The sequence below is a fragment of the Malaclemys terrapin genome, chromosome 4 (assembly GCF_027887155.1).
Source record: "Malaclemys terrapin pileata isolate rMalTer1 chromosome 4, rMalTer1.hap1, whole genome shotgun sequence".
Taxonomy (NCBI): Eukaryota; Metazoa; Chordata; order Testudines; family Emydidae; genus Malaclemys; species Malaclemys terrapin.
The window spans coordinates 140,605,660-140,628,028 of record NC_071508.1 but is presented as its reverse complement, the minus strand read 5'-3'; the positions used below and the strand labels follow the sequence as shown (position 1 = coordinate 140,628,028).

Here is a 22,369-nt window from a genome sequence, read left to right as displayed (position 1 = left end):
AGCGTTGGCCTCTCTCCATTGCCTCTGAGGGACGGTTAGTCCCAGGGTCCTGATTTTCCATCAACCATTCCCCTTCCTTTTGGTACTGCGAGCTGGCCAACCAACAACCCCCACTAAAAAGCAACAGAGGGTCCTGTGGCAAAAGGTGCCACAGGACCCTCTGTTGCTTTTTACAGATTCAGACTAACACGGCTACCCCTCTGATACTTAACCCCCACTAAGTTTTAGTAAGGTGCCAACAGTCCCCTTAAATATACTTAAATCCCAGATAAGCTAAATGAAGTTGGTTAGAGATTGGGAATACATATTAATAACTTGAGGGTTAAAAATGATTTTAAAAGGTTTTTTCCATATTTTCCCCCTCAGGGTGCCTTGCCTTACTTCACCCTTATGAAACTAATTTTCACTTCCTGAAGGAACGATGACTCATAACACTGAAAAAAATAGTAAAAGAATTAAAGCCAGAAGGCAAACTAAATCAGGCTGAACATCAGTAAAGTGACAGTTCTGGTGCCCTCGGAGCAGTGAGTGATACAGACAGCACTTTGGAGAGCAGTGATCTAGTAAGCACATTTTTGATGACTACACAAAGAACACAAAGGTGTGGTTGTCAAGAGCAATGGGAGGCAAAGGGAGGATGAATTACAAGGCTGTGAAAATAAAATGACAGATAGTTACCAATACTGTGCATGTGCAGTCCCAACACTTGTCCACTACTCACTGTGAAGTCTGGTGAGCTCCCCCTGCTGACTCTAACAGCAGAAAACAAATTAGTGAAGCTCTAGGAATAATCTAACAAGATAACACGTATTACTCCTGGAGTTTCACTAATGATACTAATGTACGAAAAGACTATAAATAAACAGAGCTAAGTTGGCTTCTGTTCCAACCAAAATAAGAGAAATAAATGCTTGGTAGTGTTCATTAGATTGTTATTTCCATATGTTTATTTTATTATTGAACTATTGAACAGTATCCAGAAGGGATACTGGGTTTCATTAAGGCTACGATTTTGTCACAGAGGTCACAGGGGTCACAGCAATCATGAATTTAAATAACTTACTTGAAATCTCAGAAATGGCTGTGAATGCACCTTTGACAGCCCCAAACTGACTGGCATTACGACCCGGCACGTGGGGTTACAGTGACACTCAGATTTGGCCTGTCTGCCCCTCTGTCTCCATCTACAGAGGGGCAGACAAGCCAAATGTGAGAGGCACTGCAACCCAGTGTATAGGTCCCTACCAAATTCATGGTCCATTTTGGTCAATTTCAGTCATAGGATTTTAAAAATTGTAAATTTCATGATTTCAGCTATTTAAATCTGAAATTTCACGGTCTTGTAACTGTAGGGGTCCTGACCCAGAAAGAAGTAGTGGGGTGGTCACAAGGTTATTGTAGGGGTGTTGCAGTACTGCTACCCTTACTTCTGCATGGCTGCTGGCAGTGGCTGCCTTCAGAGCTCGGCGGCTGGAGCCATAGGCGCCGACTCCGTGAGTGCTCCGGGGCTGGAGCACCCACGGGAAAAAATTGGTGAGTGCTCTGCACCCACCGGCAGCTCCCCACCCCACCTCAGCTCACCTCCACCTCCGCTCTGCCTCCACCTCCTCCCCTGAGTGCGCTGCTTCTACCCCTAGCTCCCAGCGCTTCCTGCTACGAAACAGCTGTTTTGCGGCAGCAAGCACTGGGTGGGAGGGGGGAGGAGGGGGAACGTGGCACGCTCGGGGAAGAGGCGCGGCCAGGGATTTGGGGAAGGAGTCCAATGGGGTAGGGAGGGGGTGGAGTTGGGGCAGGGCAGGGGCGGGGTCGGACCGGGGCCAGGGAGCCTGAGCACCCACCGGCACCGGGAAAAGTTGGTGCCTATGGCTGGAGCGTGGTGGCTGCTGGCTGGGAGCCCAGCTCTGAAGGCAGAGCTGCCACCAGCAGCAGCACAGAAGTAAGGGTGCATGGTATCATATTGCCACCCTTACTTCTGCACTGCTGCTGGCAGGGTGCTGCCTTCACACCTGGGCATCTGGTCAACAGCCGCCGCTCTCCGGCTACCCAGCTCTGAAGGCAGCGCAGAAGTAAGGATGGCAATACCGTGACCTCCCCTAAAATAACCTTGCGACCCCCAGTTTGAGAAATGCTCATCTCCCCCCATGAAATCTGTATAGTGCAGGGTAAAAGCACACAAAAGACCAGATTTCACTGGGGGAGACCAGATTTCATGGTCTGTGATGTGTTTTTCCATGGCCGTGAATTTGGCAGGGCCCTACCCATGCACCAGGTCACAATGCTGGGAGCAGGAAGCCAGGTCCAGCCCTGCTGGACAGGAGTCACAGCTGCAGTGAGTGCAGGATGGGCTTGCTCTCCAACCCTCTCTCTGAGCCTCACTTTTCAGCACCCCCACTACGCTTCTGTGTATGTCGATGTAGTGAAAGATACATTATTCGGTGACATTTCCGTGACTATTTCCCCCACACCTCTGCCATAAAATTCACTAAAATTTCTGTGCCAAAATCATAGCCTTAGGCATAATGCAATCTCTCTATCCAGGCATTTCACTTATGAATAATTCATTTTTAATGTTATTCATATTTTTAAATGGGAAAGGAAAAGCTGTTTACGGTTGAGACTCTAACAGAGTAAAAAAAAGGCAAAAATCTAAATTAGGAGCTCTTGATGGTTTGCTCTCATAGTGTGTGTGTTTCCTAGTGGTCAGGGCTTAGGCCCTTCAACATGCAGGGTAGGCGGTTGTTAGGGGAGCCCAGGCCCCCCCACTCCACTGGGCTCCGGTCCATGGCCCTGTAAGGGCTATCAAAGGTCTGACACCAGGGGTGCCTTGAGGCTGCCCTCCCTAGGCCACTTCCTACCACCGCACTATTGTTCAAAGTTCACAGTCTATGCCAAGGAGGGGTGAAGGGGGTCAGCTCAGCGCCTCCTCATGGCTATGCTTGGCATAGCAGCTTGTGGTCTCTCTCCGGGCAGTGGCTGCCTCTTCTTGTGACTTAGCTCTTTTGCCAGGTCAGTTCCCACTCTCTCCGCTGTCGGAGTGAAACAAGTGAAAGTATTTTAAAACGAGTGTCCAAAATAAATCAAAAACCTCTACAACAGGGCCGGGCAAACTTTTTGGCCTGAGGGCCGCATCAGGTTTCATAAATTGTATGGAGGGGGACTAGGAGGAGGGGGTCGTGGCCCGGGGGAGGGCATTAGGGGAGGGGACCGTGGCCCAGCCCCCACCTCCTATCTGCCCTCCCCCGGGACTCCTGCCCCATCCAACCCCCCCTGTTCCCTGATGGCCCCTCTGGGACCCCTACCCCATCCACACACCCCCGCTCTCTGTCCCCTGACTATCCCCATACCCCTGCCGCCCCATCCAACCCCTCTTCTCATTCCTGACGGCCCCCCCCGGGACTTCTGCCCCATCCAACCCCCCCTGTTCCCTGATGGCCCCTCTGGGACCCCTGCCCCATCCACACACCCCCGCTCTCTGTCCCCTGACTATCCCCATACCCCTGCCGCCCCATCCAACCCCTCTTCTCATTCCTGACGGCCCCCCCCCCGGGACCTCTGCCCCATTCAACAATCCCTTCTCCCTGTCCTCTGACTGCCCCCAGAACCCCTGCCCCTGACTGCCCCCTGCCGCCCCATCCAACCCTTCCTCCTTCCTGACTGCACCCCGGGAACCCTGCCCCCATTCAATCCCCTGTTTCCCCCGCGAACACCATCCACACCCCCGCCCCCTGACCTCTATCCAACCCCCCCGGTCCCTGCCCCCTTACCGCACCGCCTGGAGCACTGGTGGCTGGCGACGTTTCAGCCACGCCGCCCGGCTACAGCTGGGCCATGCTGCCACCGCCACCACGCAGCACAGCGCACCAGGTCAGGCCGGGCTCTGCAGCTGCGCTGCCCCAGAAGCTCACAGCCCCACCGCCCAGAGCATTGCGCCGGTGGCGGAGCGAGCACGCTGAGGCTGCGGAGGATGGGGAACAGCAGGGGAGGGGCTGGGGGCTAGTCTCCTGGGCCAGGAGCTCCGGGGCCGGGCAGGACGGTCCCGCTGGCCATAGTTTGCCCACCCCTGCTCTACAATCATTGCTGTAGCAGATCGTGTGAAAGAATTTGGAAGCCAAATTCTACATGCCAGGTGACAAACTGTTTTGTACAAGCTGCAATGTTTTGTTGGATCATGCATGACGGGCAATCGTTCAGCGCCACTTAAACTCGGAAAGCCATTGAAGCAGAAAGAGGGCTCTGCAGCATAGTGCATTGCTGGGAAACAAAAAGGAAAACAAAAACAAAACCAATTTCTTCTCTTTCTAAGAAGATGACTGAGAGCTCTGAGACCCGTCATTTAGCTACAGTGGAACTTGTGGATGCATTTGCAAATGCTAATATACTGTTGGAAAAACTTGATCGCCCAACGCTGCGTGAATTTATTCAACAGAATGTACAATATGCCGATTGCTTACCAAATGCGAATAAGCTACGACAGGACTATCTTCCAAAGGTTTTGCAACACATTTTGAGGAGATGAGGTCTCTAACTCATATGAATCTTTTGCAGTTATTTCCGATGAGTGCACAGATGAGCAAGACAACTATGCACACCATATTCTGTTTGATTTTATTTCTGACTAGGCCAAAGACATACAGACAGGAAAGCTAACAACAGTGCTCAACAACTGCATTTACTTGGATGCTGTTAATGCCACTACAGTTTCTCAAGTGATAATTAAAACTGTTTCAAAATACGGTGCGGACTTTGACAAAGTATCTGCTTTCACAAGCGATGATGCAACTTACGTGACAAAAATCTTTCAAATTGGTTCTCCAAGGTCTAATGCCAAATGCTGTCCATGTTACATGTAATGCACGTATAATTTCTCTAGTCAATGAGCTGTGGAGATGCGAGTTTGGTAAAGTTGATAAACTAGTCAGCTACATTAAAAAGATCTTTAAACACTGCCCTAGCTGCAAACTTCGATACAGGCAGTACATTGCAAATGCAACTGAAATTGCGGAACAAAAAATTGCACTTCCCCCAGAGCCAGTAATTACTCATTAGAATTCTTGATTTTGAGCTGTACAATACCAAGCAGCTCACCTCAAGTACTGCTGAGAGTTCATCTGAGAAGAGCTCACACTGACACCGAAAATGCAGGTTTTAACAGAACTTTCAACCCTTCTAAACAATGCTCAGCTGAATGAGGAAGTTCAGTTCATTGCTAAGAATGCCACAGGACTGATGGACTTAATCACTTGGTTCGAATCTTGACATGTCATAATCCATGAAGCTTACAACAAAGTAATGGATGTACTGTTCTGGACTGACGCTCAGTCAAATGAAAATCACTCTGACGATGCTGAGTTAAATGCCAGTGCTCAGCAAGTGTTTTCTTGTATGGGCAATGTTATTGCTATGGGGAAGAGTCAAGCGATGTAGCAAAAATGGCTCAAAAGTTTCAGCAACCTGCAGCAAGGCTCCTAAAAGCTGTGCATATTTTTGACCCGGCACACATGCCCCTGTTGATGGGGGATTTAACCTCACTTAATGCAATTCCCGGCTTTGATAAGAATTGTAGGCGGCAGGTTCCTGCTTACAAAAATATCATGAAAGCAGCAGACTGAACTTTGCCTGTGCTACGGTTTTGGATCTCAGTGGAAGGCAGAATCCCCCACCTTGCAAGGCTGGCTCAGCGCTGTCTGACAATTCCAGCCTCCTCCGTGCATGCAGAGAGCTGTGACTACACGCAGACAGGTGTTTTCAGCACAGAGACAGGGAATGAAGAAAGACACAATTGCAGGATGCTCCATGCTCACATTCAACTAATGACATTTGAAACCAGAACTTCTTTTTCCCTCTCCTGCTTTTGTTAACTTAAGGGCTTTACATGATTTTTATTTTTGCTCTCTTTAAATACATATTCATGCTTTTGTTACAACACCGTGAAATTTAAGATTTAAATATCTGAAACCGTGAAATTCAAGATTTTTAAATTGCTATGACTACGAAATTTACAAAAATGGACCATGAATTTGATAGGGCCATGGATATAAAGGTGCACTTAACTATTAGCATGTAGTTAAGTCCCATTGGCTTCAATGGGACATGAACATGTGCTTACTGTGAAGCATATGCTTAAATGCTTTACTGAATAGGGGCCTATAACTGTAATTCTGGTGAAGCTTTTTCATGTTAAGAATTAGTTTTGCTAGTAAGAAGTTGTACATGGTTCTCAAGTACCCAGCGGCGGCTCCAGGCACCAGCACTCCAAGCGCGTGCCTGGGGCGGCAAGCCGCGGGGGGCGGCCTACCGGTCCCTGCGCGGCAGTCAGGCTGCCTTCGGCGGCTTGCCTGCAGGAGGTCCGCCGGTCCCGCGGATTCGGCGGCAATTCGGTGGCGGGTACGCCGAAGCCACGGGACCGGCGGACCTCCCGCAGGCATGCCGCCGAATCCGTGGGACTGGGGACCTCCCGTAGGCATGCCGCCGAAGGCAGCCTGCCTGCCGTGCTTGGGGCAGCAAAAAAGCTAGAGCCGCCCCTGCGAGTACCAGGTGGCTTTAGCAGAGTTCTATAGTCATAATATTAAGCCAGAATTAGAAGTTGATTATAGTTTTGTAATGTAAAGTAATAACTTTCAATGGCTTTCCTATGATTGACTAAGTTAGTTTTTATACCTCTTTTCTTGATCCACTGTTAACTTTTTCACACTGTCCTAAGGCTGTCTCTAGACATTTTAATATAGGGTGACCAGACAGCAAGTGTGAAAAATCGGGACAGTGGGTGGGGGGTAATAGGAGCCTATATAAGAAAAAGATCCAAAAAACGGGACTGTCCCTATAAAATCGGGACATCTGGTCACCCTTAAAATCTTTAGACCATAGCATCTTTGAATGCCTCAAGCAATCCTGGCTTGCTATGGTAACGGAAGTGATTCCTTTTGGGTAATGCCTTGCTTAGTAAACAAAAAAGCCAGAGTCTTAAAATCTGGATGCCTAGAGTGAGGTTACTTAATGCACATTTAGGCACCTAAGTAAAAGTGGTCTGATTTCAGAGGAGCGGAGCCATCCATATTCTGGTCTACTCTGATTATTATAATGTACCAATCACCATTTAATTGAAGTCACCTGTCATTGTTTCACTGTAACTGGATCACTTTATTTGTACAACAGATTATTACAATTCCAGACCTATGGAAGATGTTGCCCCAAGACCTTCTGACAATAAATTAAATTTCACAATACCAATGCAAGGTAGGTAAGTATTTCTCTGCCTTCATGTGTCTTGGCCTTTGCTAATTTTTTTCAGGTTTCCTCTAAAACCCTTGAAACCCTTAATTGTTTTCCAGGGCTAGGACATTCCTTCAAATATGTTTGCTCCTTTGTTCAATCAGGAACGACCTTAAGTGCCAGCATGCTTTACTGCCCTGGGATATCCTGAGCTCCCAAGAGTGCTTCATTGGAAGTAAATGTGATGCTGGCAGACCAGATGCCAACGCCCCTAGCCCACATCTGAACACTGACAAATGCATAGCTGGAAACCAGTCTGGCTCACCTGTGTGTTGTTATTGGTAAAATAGGTATTAGAGTTATAAAAATGTGTTTAGTGTTTAGGCTTTGCGAAATGCTCATAAATTGCTGCATGTATTAATCTCACTCCTAATATCTGTATCCCAGGTTATAAGGTTCTCTCAAGTGTTTGCATTGTAAACCTTTGTAACTGTGTAACTCACCTGCAGTCAGGAGAGAAGCATTACCAAGGGTGAAATACTAGTTTGCTGCAGGAGATGTTATATCCTGCCTGACAGGAAAAAAAAGAAAAAAAAAAAAAGAAAAAAAAAAAAGGCACATAGACACCAGACAAACCATTGTGGAACATCAGAGGAAAAAAGACTTTGTTGATTGCTCTCCCCACCCCCAGACACCCATGAAGAGTTGATGTGCAGTGGATTCGTCCCTTAAGCTTGAGTTCTGGGGGAAGGGAATAAAAATCCTGGACAAGAAGAAAACTGTATCTTTATGCTGCTTGGACTCTGAGGGGGAGGATTACTAAGCATAAGCAAAAAATCCCCAGTGGCCTGGGTTAGCCCCAAAGGACATATAGCGCTTGCTTAAGCTTCTACTACCTTTTGGAATTTAAGACTGTAACTCATTTGTGTGTGTTGTCTTTGGTGTAAGATCTGAAGTGCAGTTGACCTGGGGTAAGTGACTGGTCCTTTCAGACTGGGAGTAACCTGAATATTGTTGGTGTAAGGGGCCATCTATTGAAGGCAAACTTGCCTGGGTGGCAAGATAGTTTGGAGTACCCAAGGGGACTGTCTGTGACTCTATGGTTATGATGTGGTAGTGCCTGATACTTGGTTGCTGAAAACTAAGTATGGAACTCACAACCAGTTGGTGGTTTGTGCCTTGCTTCTTAACAGTCTGCCGTGAGGTTGATACTCATGCTCTTAAGCCACTCCAGACAGTTTGACAGTAAGATATAAATGGGTTCAGTTTTCCCTGATACCAATCCCATAAGAACACAGGTATGAACAGCTGGGCAGGGATGGTGTCCCTAGCCTCTGTTTGCCAGAAGCTGGGAATGAGCGACAGGGAATGGATCACTTGATGATTACGTGTTCTGTTCATTCCCTTTGGGGCACCTGACACTGGCCACTGTCGGAAGACAGGATACTGGGCTAGATGGACCTTTGGTTTGACCCAGTAGGGCCATTCTTATTTTCTTATGTTCAGTTTCCATATAGCTGAGATGCAGATTCTTTGTTCTACTTTATAATAAATAAAACTCCATTGCAATTACAGTAGTTGAAATTATTTCAGTGTCTGTGTAAAATGCAAGTTTGAAAAATCCTCGTGCTTCACTAATTTATTTATGCAGGTACACTAACACTAATATGGATATCTACTAACATATCTACAAGAACAGTCTTGTATTCCCATGTACTATTGTGATCAAAACAGAGCAGTTCTAAGGAGAAAAGCTCTTTCCTTAGATTAAGAAGATATAGTTTTAGAGCAAATCCATTTTTAAATGAGTACAAATGGAGGGAGGCCAATTTTTCTTCAGTGCTATTGGCTTCAGAATGTTACCTGTGATTCACTGTTTTAGTGTTGCTAGAATAGGGAACAAACAATCATATATATACACACACACACACACACAAAGAGCCCTAGGTAAATGTAACTGGATGCCAAAATATGTCCTACATAAACATGTGTAGCTAGACATCGGGTAATTTACACTTAATTTACTGTAGTCCATATTTTTATATCAATTTTAAGTACAAATTATTTTATTGTTAGAAATTGTTCTTTCTTCTATAATTCAATTGTTACCCAGTTACCATCTTACAGAAATAATGAAAATTGAAATACACTGCAATTACTACACTTTAATTTTTAATTTAATTAGCTTAAATAATGAGCTATCATTTTGTTCAGACAGTGATTTAAGGCACAATCTTGTTTTCATTTAAGTCAATGGCAGTTTTGCTATTGTCTTCAGTGGGAGCAAGATCAGGCTCCTTTCTATATCAGAATTAAGCAAAGTGCTCTAGCCTTCAAGATCCTACACAATTTAGCCTCTCACATCCTTCTGTGCCCTACTCTCTTTTCATTTCCCTGCTTATTTACCACTTTGCCCCACGAAGCAGCATGTCTAACTTTCTCCCAGTCTCATCTTCATGCTTTGTCCTACAAAACCCCTTCCTCCTAGAACCTCACCACTTACTCAGTCCATCACGCCTCCATCCTTACTTCCTTCAAGTCCCTCCTTAAATTGCCATTGCTCTTTGGGCTTGTCTACACACACAACTTGCACTGACTTAGCATAAATTGGTTTAAACTAGTGCAAGTTCTGTGTGGACTCTTTATCAAACTAAAACTGGTTACATCTGTGTAGCTTGTACCTGTAAAATTTAGGCCTTGCCTAGAGGGTTGAGATGCACTACTTCAACTTAAATTGCCTTTTAAACTGATAAAATTAGTGCACACCCTCTGTTTCAGTTTAGCTTAAACCTGTTCCTAGTCAAGTTAAGCTACACCAAAAAGACATAAATAAAGAGACGCTTTTGCCAAAATAAGTGTGTCCGCACAGAGGTTTGCACAGATTTAATTAATCCCACCTTTAATTAAACTGGTACAACTTTGTATGTAGACCAGGCCTTTTATGTTTTATCCTGGAGATAAATGTTAAATAGAAAAATAAAAATAAAAAGACCTTGACAATCAACAAGATATAAAACAAGCATACAAAAAATCAAAACATACAAATAACGATATATGTGCTAAATAGGCAGCCATCGATACTACAATGATAAATGCTTTATAAATGACTATGGACACATACAGAGAAACACCTGCTGCTTATTCACTTGCTTTTTGTTGCATTCCTTCTCCCATTCTTTGCCTGTATGTTGTATCATTAGCTTGTAAGCTGCTCAGGGCAGGGACCTTATCTTTATTCTTGCGTGTGTAGAGTGCCTGGCATGCCTTTGGTGCTATATAACTAATACTCTACAATTATTATTTCTATTATAAAATGAGCTCCTCTGGTGCTCATTGAAGAGTGAAATTCACTCCCATGCAGAGGGACCACACAAGGCCTATATACTGCTCCAGTCGGCCTTCAGCCCTATTTTGAGGGGTTAAGTGGGACTCACGTAGTGCACAGATATGCTTTGTGCAGGCCCTCTGCACAAGGGTGAATTTCACCTCAAGGTGAAGTTTAAAGCTCAAGCTCTGTTGACTCGCTAGCCTATGCTCATTTCTCCAGACTCCAGTGCCTTCCGTTTTCTTCCTAGTTTATTGACATTCCATATACTCTTGCCCCTGGTTATGAAAAAAATAAAAATGCCTAGGAAAAGTCCAAGCATTTTTACAAGGGATGGGAAATTTATGTAAAGATCAGGTTTGTTTAGGATACATAAGAGTGATGAAAACCAGGAGTTCTAAAGTTATATCATGCATTTTCTTGTCATAACATACTGTCATCAGTTTACATAAGGCTCTGACTAAACCATCTGTGTTTATATAAGTGCTAAAAATACAGAACATATTTAGTTTATTGTATAAAACTCCACCTGATTCTGATAGCATTTTGCTTGTGTCACAATATTATTTAAATAGGTCAAGATACAAAAGTGTAATGGGCTTTTTCTGAATATGAGAATTGTCCCTTTTTTTTTCCTTACGGGTATAACTATAAGAAATTAGTCTAGACCATATCTGGAATGATGGGAGAAAACAATATTTGCCCTCCTCTCATAAAACGTTCTTGTTTTCTAGGTCTGGGAGAGTTGTGTTGTATAAATAATAATAATCAAAAACTGGGAATTAAGATTTGTATATTTGATTCCCAGGTCTGATGAGGAAATGCTGTGTGACTTTGGGCAAATCTTTATGGGCCTGATCCATAGCCCAGTGGAGTCAGTGGAAAGTCTTTCTTGTGCGTCAATTTTCCCATCCACAAAATGGTTATAACAATGATTAACTTAGCTCAAAGTTAACCATAAAATTAAGAAGGTACACTGACTGGAATTCTCACCAGCTCTCCCAATCTTGCCCATTTCATAAGTATTGAGGAGGATACTGTTATGCAATTTGATTCTGAGTATACATATGGTTAAAGGAATAATATCTGATAGTGCCAAGATTGTTAATAATTTCTCAAAGGAAGTAGTTGAAGCCTCCTCTTAAGACATTTAAAACTAAATTGCTTGAAATGATACTTTAGGGGACCCAATCCTGTGCTGGGTAGGGGAGGCATGGCTGGAATTAGATGACCCAAAAATGTCTTTCTCAACCCTAACACGTATTATACTTTTACATATTACATATTTTAATCTTCATTGTTAGCAATGCCCTTCTGGAAGCCTATTAAGAAGTGTCTCTCGTGCCCACTTGTTTTCCTTTAGTTTTCAATTATATATTCCCTTTTGTTTCTACTGGAACACTAAATTAAAGTGGCTTTCCTGTGTACTTCCTTTTTTGTGAACCAGTATCGTCAAGAATGCCAGCATAAATCTGGGTATATGGTTTGTTAGTTAACTTGTGCACCCTCTGCTGGCTCTTCCATAACAGAGCACAAAGCATCATAGATCCTTCATATATAGTGACAATAATGTGATTGGATTTTAATCCAAAAATCCATATTTTGAATCTACAAGGGTTTCACCACCAGATTATGAATTATAAGGAAGATCGAATTTGAGGTCTAAACTGGCCTTTTAAAAAATAATACTTAATGGTGTAATGAACTCAGAAAATAATTGTTTGGTCTTTCATGTGAGCTTGTTGCCTTTTGGGACAAGACATCAAAGAATGAATATAGTCTGAAAAGCTGAGAACATTCTGAATGGGCTCTTAACAGAGTTCTAGAACTGTCATTTTAATGAAGAGGTCATGAATGAAACGCCAGAAGCATATATTGTAGGGATTCTTTTTCAGGTTATCAAAGATTGCTGTTTTTCTCTGTATATCCCAACTAAAAACAGTAGTATGTATAGGATGGGTAGACCAATATAAATCCCAGTAAGTACTTTGAAGGTGGTAGAAAAGAAAGGAAACTCTGATATGAAGGACAGATATTTGCAACCATTCCAGCTGCACAAAAAGGCAGAAAGTTGGCTTATACAGCCAGCTGGGGAAATCTCTGAGTGGCATAGAACAGGCATAGACAGTTGTACAACATGTGCTCTTGGCCCCTCTGAAGTATGGAATGTGTGAGGATGGGAGGGTGTGGCTGGAGTACCTAGCATACCAGCATTCTTGCGGGTAGCATGCCCTGTAGGGAGCCATTCCAACTGACACAAGTTAAAGCAACCCTGAGGCTGCTGTAACTTGCACCAGGGGCCACACTGGCTCCCTTTTTCCTGAGGATCAAGGGGACAGAAAGATGGCAGAGTCAGCTATGCCCTTCTTCTCAGGTGTGCTAAACACAGATTAGGTGGATCTGAGGTTCTGACCCATCACCTGCAGTGACAGAGTCCCAAATTGTGATCCCAATCCTGCAAGTATTCCATCTGTAGAACTCCAGTTGACTTTATGAAGTACTTAGTGTTGGGATGGATTAATGTTGTTATTGGGAATCATTACAAGCAGCCCAGCGATCTACTTTGTTACTGTCAACTTTGTGTCTACAACTGCCTGTGTCACAACCTCTATGGTTTCAGTAAAGTTGCACAAAACAATAAGGTTTTGCTTTGTATGAATTGAGTAGCAGATCGATTAGAGTTTTCTAATGATGTGAAAAAGCATTTTATTCATTTCACAAAAAAATAAGAGGTTAATCATACTAGCCCCAAGTGTTTAAATAAAAACTTAATTTAGTCAGCATCCTGTTATCACTCGCTAATTATCTACATGATCGTCCTACAAGTGACCCAGGCTATAGTGATGAAAGTCACCTTGTCACAGCTGCTGTTTTCTCTAAGTTAGTATGAAATATAGGCTTGATCCAACTCCAGTGAAGTCAACAGGAGTCTTTGATTCCAGTAGATGTGGATCATGGCCTTTAAGAATGGCTTTCAAAAGAGATAATGAAATCTTCTTTTTCTAGCCTGCATTATTAAAATGTACTAGGTTTTTTTCCTCGTGTAATTCTCAGGTTACTTTTGCAGTCAGAAGACAAAATGGAAGCTCCCCATTAACAATATCTCTAAATTTTCACAAACTTTAACTAAACAGTAACTGACATAATGGTGTAAGAGTGTGCTTCATGTTTCAAGGATATGAATTACGTTGCTGTTATGGTTGCACATCTATTAAAATGTCCATTATTTTCTATCCATTATCAGTAAAGAGCCTTTCATCTCTCGACTGGGTCCAATCCAGATCAACTTCAAGTCCAAACATTGTCTGTAGTAAGCAAAAACTGTACCAGCCAATCTCCGTGAAATTAATTAATAATGGTTTAAGTCCAGTTATCATGGATGGATGTCCACTTTACCAACACCTCACTTTTCTAACGTAATTGTTTGTTTGTTTTCCCCACATATTATAGTGCAGAACTGGTTTTTTTTCTAATTTGTTTCTTTTAAAAAAGGATTATGTTCTTGGTTTTGAACACAGAATAAAACAATACAAAGGGGCAAGTTAGAAACACCATGACAAGTGTTGGGTATCAGCAAATAAAGTTACATTGAGGTACCAATGGTAAAAGGTAGAGATATGCAAAAGAGAAATAAACATGGTATGTATATAATGGAAGTAAGGATTGATAAACCTTATTTAATAAACATATGAGTGGTAAATAATAAACTTTAACGAAAGGAGACAAGAAAATACATGTTTAAATCCTTAGAGAAGTCATAGTCCCAAGCCTCTCTGGCTTTCTTGGTCTCCATGTGTATGGACTAGCTGACGTTTTCATTTTCCTGAGGAGCACCAGCCACTATCTGTTCTGTATGGAGAATCAGATTATTTCTAAGGGTAAGGATAGCTCTCTTGGCTACAAACAAACAGGGTCTGTGTTTTTTGTTTGTTTGTTTGTTTGTTTGTTTTTTTTTGCAGTGATACGGAGCTGCACTACGTTATAACTTGTCTGTTTTTGTGAAACATGAAATGTTTTGATTCAGGTACTATAATAGCATGTCCTGGGATATGAGGGTTTCCTCTTCTGATAGGTCACCTGCTCCTGGTATACTGAGTTTATACAGCTGCCTTAAGCACTTTCTCTTAATAACAGCCCTTTCTGCTTGGCTAATGTTTTGTTTCACTCCATCCCCAAAGAAACACATACTGATGTGGGTTACACAGCGTATTCATTACTTAGAAAAACAGACAGAGGCATAAAACTGCTAAGAACCCAAATTCCTAGCAACTGCAGTTCTTCTCTAAGGAGTCGATTTGATCCCAAAGCCATTTTCTGTCCACCATCCTCTTCTGCCCAGCAGGCATTAACAATGTTTTTATTTTTGGCAGCAGTCACACCACACCAGCACAAAAATAATTAGACTAAATTTAACCTCAGCAGTGTTGTCACTAGAGAAGGGCTTAGGTGGCAAAAATCCAGTGGAATATTATGAACACCCCTCAATTCAGAACTATTAAGGAGTTTCGGTACAGTCCCTTGTAAACACAGGGGTTGTTTGCAAAATGTTGATCAAGGTTCAGATTTCAAATATCTCCAAATATTGAGTGTTTGAATCCAACATTTTGGTTCCAGCCCATCTCTAGTTATAACTATTTAATTTATACAAAAATGTCTCATTAGCTGTGTTGTAGCTAAGAAGCTTGCTAAACGAGAGCAGTGACTGATTAGATTTACATTAATGAATGTGGCAAAAAAATAAGTGTTTGAATGTACAAAGATGCCAACCAGATTCAGATACTTAAAGGAGAAAACTAGATTCAGGTACTTAAAGGAGAAAACTAGAAAAATACAAGAGGCTTAACTTTAGTAAGCAGAAATCTCACCCTCTTGTCTGAACTAATCTGCTGTACTTTGGGGAATTCTTATCTTTATAAAATTTTGAAGTTTTTTGCTTTAATATTAACTTATATCCAAAAAACCTGAGAAGGCTGCCAGGCTCTCAATGACTCAATCTGAAGTATCCTCATGGGTCAGCAGGTTTATACAGATATCTTTAGCTATGACTGAACTAGAATCTGAGTTATTTTAGGCAAAATAAAATTCCTTGAAACAATCCTATGAGGGGTTATAAAAACTGGTTGGGACTACAGACATTTTACACCCTCAAATATCTCAGTAACTATGGGCTTGATACTGCACCATTGAAAGCAATGGGCACCGATGGCTGATAGAAGACAGCGAGCAAAATCAGTGGCTTATATAAATCCTCATATGGATGACAGAGACACTATCAGATAAATTAAGTAAAGACTAAAGCTCTAACTGGTAAAACATGTGAGTTGTTCCGTGTTGCACAATTCTTCCTGGGAAGTGGAAAAATCTTCTGACCAGAATAAAACTTCTAGCAATTGTACATCCAGGCATTACAAATGCTCATCAATGAGAGTTCAGCATTCTGACAATTCTGGAAAATAGTATACATCTCTTTGTATCTGAAAGAGAATCAGAAAGACAGCTGGTCAAAAAAGTAGTATTGTGCACTGAGTTTATCCCAGCCTCTATGGTACAGTACTTCTAAATCCACCTAAACTGTTGAATAGTGTTGCTTTAAGATGTTACACAGTTGCCATGTTCCACCCCATTGGTGGAACATGTCATGCAGAATTCCCACGAGAGCCAATTAGAAACAGTAAAAACCCATGCTACTGTGTATTTTGTATATGCCACATATCTCACAGAAAAAAACTATTCGAGAAATGTTTGATTTTTTGAAAATATTATTTGCACTATTTTTGATATTTCTTTATATTTAGGGGAAAGAAACAAATATTTCTGGACATTCAGCTCTTCAGTAACCTTTTATTACTATCAAAAGGAACCCTCCGAATAGATGGTGTTTTGCAGATGTTGGTGAGCTGTCAAAACGCTGTTGTCAAACAGTATTCACGCTGCACTGTCTGAATTTGTGCCATATTATCTGTGTCTCTTGGGTTCAGCTTTGGAATTGTTACTTGGAAATCTGAATGGGTAAGAGAGAGTGCTTTTTCCCTTCTAGATCACCTGATGCAGGCTAATAGTGACCAAAAGTCATCACCATTTGACAGCTATTTAGTGTGGCCTTTCTGAAATAAATTGTAATTCTCCGTCCTTTTCCTAGACAAGACCCCATCGCACCAAAAAAAAAAAAAAAAAAATCCCACAGCAAGGGCTCCTTTATTGTTAGAAAAGAATTCAAATGCTCCACAGACTGAACTAGCTGCCCCCTCACCCCACAGAGGGGGAGGCTTCAGTGCTGGTTTTGCCCAGGCTCTAGCCCATGTGTTTCACTTTAACCCCTTCCCAGCCATACAAAAGAACCTCTACCCTGAGCTTGAGAGTGCTTTAAGCCTGAGCTAGCAGGCATGGCTGAGGGTATAAGCTTGAACTTGGGTTTCACTTCAGCCTGAGATGGCAACCCACCAACTTTGCTGTGTGAACGCAGGCTAATCCAGCTGGGGTGCTGTTAGTCCTCCTATCCTATCCCACAATTCCACTTGGGCTGTATTTCTTGTCTAACTCCTCCTTTCTTCTGCACTATGTTTTAAACCTACATTTGCCTGCTCCATTTCTGTTGTACTTCCACAGCATTTACATAGATGCCAGTCAATAAATCCCTCTCCCGTGCTGCCAGTTGGCCAGAAACTGACACTAACCGTGTGGTAAAGCTGTGGCATGACATCAGTAAGACCTACAAGAGCACTTCCCAGGAAGGACAGACAAGTTCTCCCACAACACACTGTGAATGAATTCATAGAATGGCCCAATTCAATGTACTACTAGGAACCATGAGTCATTCTGCTAGAATCCGCCCAGCAAGTTCAGTACCATTGTGGACACAACCACATGGATCTGGCACAGGTAGGGCTTTGCAGTGGGGATGCTCCACTCATGCTAGGCTAGCCCAAGCTAACACTGCAATGAAGACATACTCTAAAAGTGGCCCCTCCAGAATATAGTAAAAGTTCATTGGCAGAGCAGTGTGGGGAACTTTGCCCCTCTGTACCTTTTTTTGGACTTCCATTTCCAGAGCTATCAATCCAGTATCTTTACCAAGTATTAGCTTAATTTTCAAAAAAGGAAAATGATGTTCTAGTTTTGCTATCACTACCTAACTTTTGAATCTGATGCTCCTGAGCAGTTGCCAAATACTGGCTAATAACAATTGTGAGTTTTGGAAAATGGAGTCTAGAGTTAGCACATACCAAACCTGAATTCTGATTCCCTTTAGCTTTAAACAAAGATCCCCTATCAAAGGCAGTATTGGATGCATGGACAACATCCAAGATTTTCTTACTATACTTGTACTGTTTCTCATTTAGATATATGAATGTGAGTGATAAACATGGTAAGTAATGGTTATTAATAACTGAAAAACCTACATATAAAATACAAATCTTGTAAGGAATAAAAACAAACTAAACAACCCCCCTCACCATCACCACCATTCTAGCATAAACCCTCTGCTGGTACAAGTCTTCAAAGTAAAGGGTTTTCCATTCTTTTGAAATGTAGGTGCTTACTACATTTTTATTTTCTTGATTTTTCTGAACTGTTGCTTACTTCCATCAGAAAATTTTCACTAGAGAAATTCAAACATCTTGACAATTACTTTCTCTCATTCACAACTAAAGATGAAATGGGAAAATTGCTTTGTGAAACTCCTACTGAATTTGTGCATAATTAGTCAGACTTAAAGAGTCTTAGGTTAGTGATTGCTATTCATAAAAAAAAAAAAAAGTCCCTACCACTCGGCACAACAAGGTATTTGTTTTTAAATGATACTAGTAAAACACAGAGCTTGACTCAGTGTGGCCAGAGTGTGAGGATGTGTGTAATGTTCCTTAAAAAACTGTATCGGGAAGACAAATTGTAATGGAGCTGGTACATTTCAAGAATGAAGAAAATGCATACCCAACCTTTCCACAAAAGGCCAAGCTCTTTATGAAATGCTTAAAGGAGAATCAGTTTGGGTGTGGATAAAGCACAGGCATGCAATCTAAACCATCCATTGACTACTTCTTCACTACTGGCATTTTATGAAGTTTCCAAGTGTACAGCTGTTTCAGCAGATGTCTGCAGATATAAGCTTGCCCGGGTGTTACTGAATTTACACTGAGATGATTGGAAGCATGTAGCATTTTGTTCCAGATGGCTTTTAGATTCCAAGACTAGGTATTCCCCTATAGAGAATATTTCGCAATCTTATGGGCATGAGTGCTTCTCAAGATATTTGCAGGGTCTTAGCAATGTCAAGATCATGAGACCACAAGCCCTGGGTATCATTAGTAAAAAGTTTTAGACATGATGTCCCTGAAGTGCCAAGTGATTGCTCATGTGTTTGATGAGATTTATACATACAGCAGAGTATGCACCTGGGCAATTTCTAGTGATGGTTGACATCTTACCAAGAACCCTGTTAATCATTCATGTTTTCTAGAAGCTTGAGATGATCTAGAAGCATGCATGGGTGCCATTTTTAGTGACCTTCCGTTCCAGCCTCATCCTGAAAATCAGAATTGGTATGATCACCCGTGATAGTACACAACTGCAAAATGCATCTCAATTTATAACATAACACAATTACTCAGCAGTAAGTCTCACATCCAGTCTGTGACTTCCATGCAATGACAGGGGAACTCTCCAAAACTGGAGGACTGATTGCCATAGATAAATTATACTGTAGTCCCACAAAGATGACGTTGTAAAGGATACATAAGGGACATTGTGGCCTCACCAAGTGTCAAGAGTCCAAATTGCAGTGTGGCACAATGACCAGAAAGACAGATTCTAAAAACCTCTCATGCCCAAAGCATTACCCAGTAGGCCTTGGAAAAGGAGAGCATTAAGTCTGTCCAAAGAAAGTAACATACTTAATTACTAGCCATTAACTATTCTTCTTATAAAAATATATATTCTGTTTCTCACTAAAACCAACAGCTCACAGGGAAGTTAAAATACATCTTGTCTCATTCTGGCATCCAGAACGAATAGTCACTGACTATAGGCCAGAGTTTGTCATCTTTTAATTTTAAGCTTTTGGGATATGGTGTAATTTCAAGCATATTACTTCTGGTTCCCATCATCCGCTACTGGCAGATTGGAGGAGATACCAGTACAGATTACTACGAGAAATCTACAACAAAAAGACTGTTTATTTGATTTGCTGTCCTGTAGTCACTGGAGTAAATCCAGCTTAGCTACTTTTGGATCAACATATCAGAATGATGCCAACGTTATAGGTAAATTTGGCCCTCCTTAAATAACATGAAGCCAAATTGGGGAGATCTCAGGCTTTCTTCTTTAACAATTGGAATGCAGCCCAAAATTTACCCATACTTTCACCAGGACACCAAGTCTAGCTAAGACTGGATGAGAAAAAACACTGGAAACCACCAACACACACAGATTAACACTGATCAAAGTAGTCATTACAAAGGAAAGAAGTGGAATCTTCTGCTGGTTCCAAAACCCAGCTGAATTGCTACATGATCCTAGTATCAATGGTATTCAAACACACTCTTAGTGAAGGGAGATAGTCTTGCTGAGAAAAATCGTAAAACTAATGAACATGTTTTTCCACCTTTGCAATCTTACAGTCCAAGTGAATCAACTGGACAAAACCCACCTCATTGCTAATAGATAATTCATTGTGGAATGATGGTAAAGCTGACAAATTGTCTTGATCTTTAATGTATTAAATATTCTTGTTAAATATCATTTATAGACGACACTTCCTTTAAAACTTTAGCAGGAAGCTGGGAAGGAGCAGGATTAGAAAAGGCTCTAAACAGAAATTCTACAATGAAGCAGAGACAGACAGATATAGTAGCGTTAGGGATGTTTTCCTTTTTCCTTGTTCAGTGCCAAGGAACAGGACTCTTTCTGAATTCACTTTTGTCATATGACACACAGTACAGCAGAAGTTTTACAATGAAGCCTGGGCTGTCCTCATTAATGTGGAGGTTCTGCCTCCAAAGACTATAGGTCCCCACAGTCAATACCTTATCTTGCTCTGGGCCTACATAGAGAATTGTGCGCTGGGAGTTGTAGTCTCTTCAGGCTACAAATATGTAGTAAAGAAGAGTGTACCTACATAGCTCCATTTTATTCAAATTAGATGTGGTCCTTGAGTTTCTGGTTAACTGTTGCCAATGCCAATAAATTAGGTCTGACAAACTCAAAGTTACCCTTTAAGAATGTATTGTGGTTATTTGACTCAATCCCATTTGCTGATAAAAACATATAAATAGAAAATGACAACAGCAAAACTCTGTACCCATGCATTCCTGCAGCTTAAATCTAGGGCAGCACTGAAAAAGCTAAACCATACTTTTATTTAGCTTCTTAACATTTGCCGTCACATTTAAAAAAAATACAACCAAAAGCAGTAAATAATACTAATTCAAATCTAAACATTCATTATGATGATACATAATTCAAGGAATTAAAACAGATTCAGCAAAGTATTGTGTGTGTTTATGAGAGGAATGGAGGCTGAAGAATTATCTGTGTGTTGATTTGGAACCTTCGTTTGGAGAAATGTGTGTGTAGTTTTAGGGCCAACGTTTCTAAAGGTCTGCATAAGCTCTCCCTTTTGAAAACATGGGCATAGAGGATCATTCCTTTTATTCAACAAGCTTTAGAAAATTAAATACACTTTCTAAGGCTTGAGCTGATTCAAAAATGTTAATAAATTGTCTGGGTACTGCAGGGGACCTCATGTCTCATAGATGGGGACATGGTGAGTTAGGTGCTGACCTGTCAAAGTCTCATTCGTTGTGGGGTACGGTGGAGACTTTGCCTGAGGATAGATTTTCAGAGGAATGTGTGCTATAACTCCTCTATTGGTTTGGCTTCACAAGAAAATTGTATTATATAAGAACATGGTTGTGAAGAGCTGAGTTAGCTGACACATTGCTCATTGACATGATTTACTGGTCTATGTAAATGAGGGCAAATTGTGTTCAGTATCATGTTAGTAGTAACGATTAGCTGATGCAATGCTGAACACAATTTGATCTGGTCTACACGCTCTGGTCAGTCATGGTCAGCAATGCCAGCTAACTCAATTCTTTGCAATTGCATTTAAACACAATAAACTTTTCTAGTACAAAAAAGCTCTATGGGGATGAGATTTTGCTGTATGTGTTACAATAGCTCTACCCATCTCTGGGAATTGAAAAGGGCAGAATGATTTTGCTCTATGTTTTATGATAGGCCTTATTTACATTAGAGCAGTCACTCAGTGGGGTTTCAGGTGATGGTATTCACAGTCCGAAGCCTCACGAATTGAGTGTGTCCACATTAGTCATCTGCATTCAATTTAAGGCTTTTCCAGCATTCACATTAGGGCAGCCTTAATCTGATTCAAGATGTGTGTGGCTGTCATGAGCACCATCTCTTACTGCTCTCAAAGATGACAGCTGCCTCAACCAGTGAACCTCCTTAGTCCTCCAGCTGAGTCCCCACCCTATGCTTCTCAGCCCTCCACAGTATCTCTGCCCCTCCAGCCATAGTCCCAGCCCCATTATCCCTCTTATTCTCCCCTGAGAAATGCTCCCCCTCTAGACCCATTCCAGCCCTGAAAGTCCCCAGCCTGTGCTCTAGTTGGGGACTCAGAGAAAACTACACATGCTGCCCCCATACCACTCCCCAGTAACCCTCTGACCATGCCCCATTCCCATGACAGCCTCCTTGAAAATTCCCCTGCCCACCCCTGCTAAGTTAATACTCGCTGGCTTCAGCCCTGACAATGCAATGCCAGTCCAGCTGTAGTTTCCTAGCTACCAGTACCAGGGCCACTCAGAGGATTCA

The 22,369-nt window shown here is 42.1% G+C and overlaps 1 pseudogene; it reads right to left on the bottom strand.

Annotated features, from left to right (window-relative positions):
• Positions 1-15,917: 15,917 nt before the first annotated feature.
• Positions 15,918-22,369, bottom strand: part of LOC128836163 (ras-like protein 2) — a 33,675-nt pseudogene continuing 27,223 nt past the window's right edge.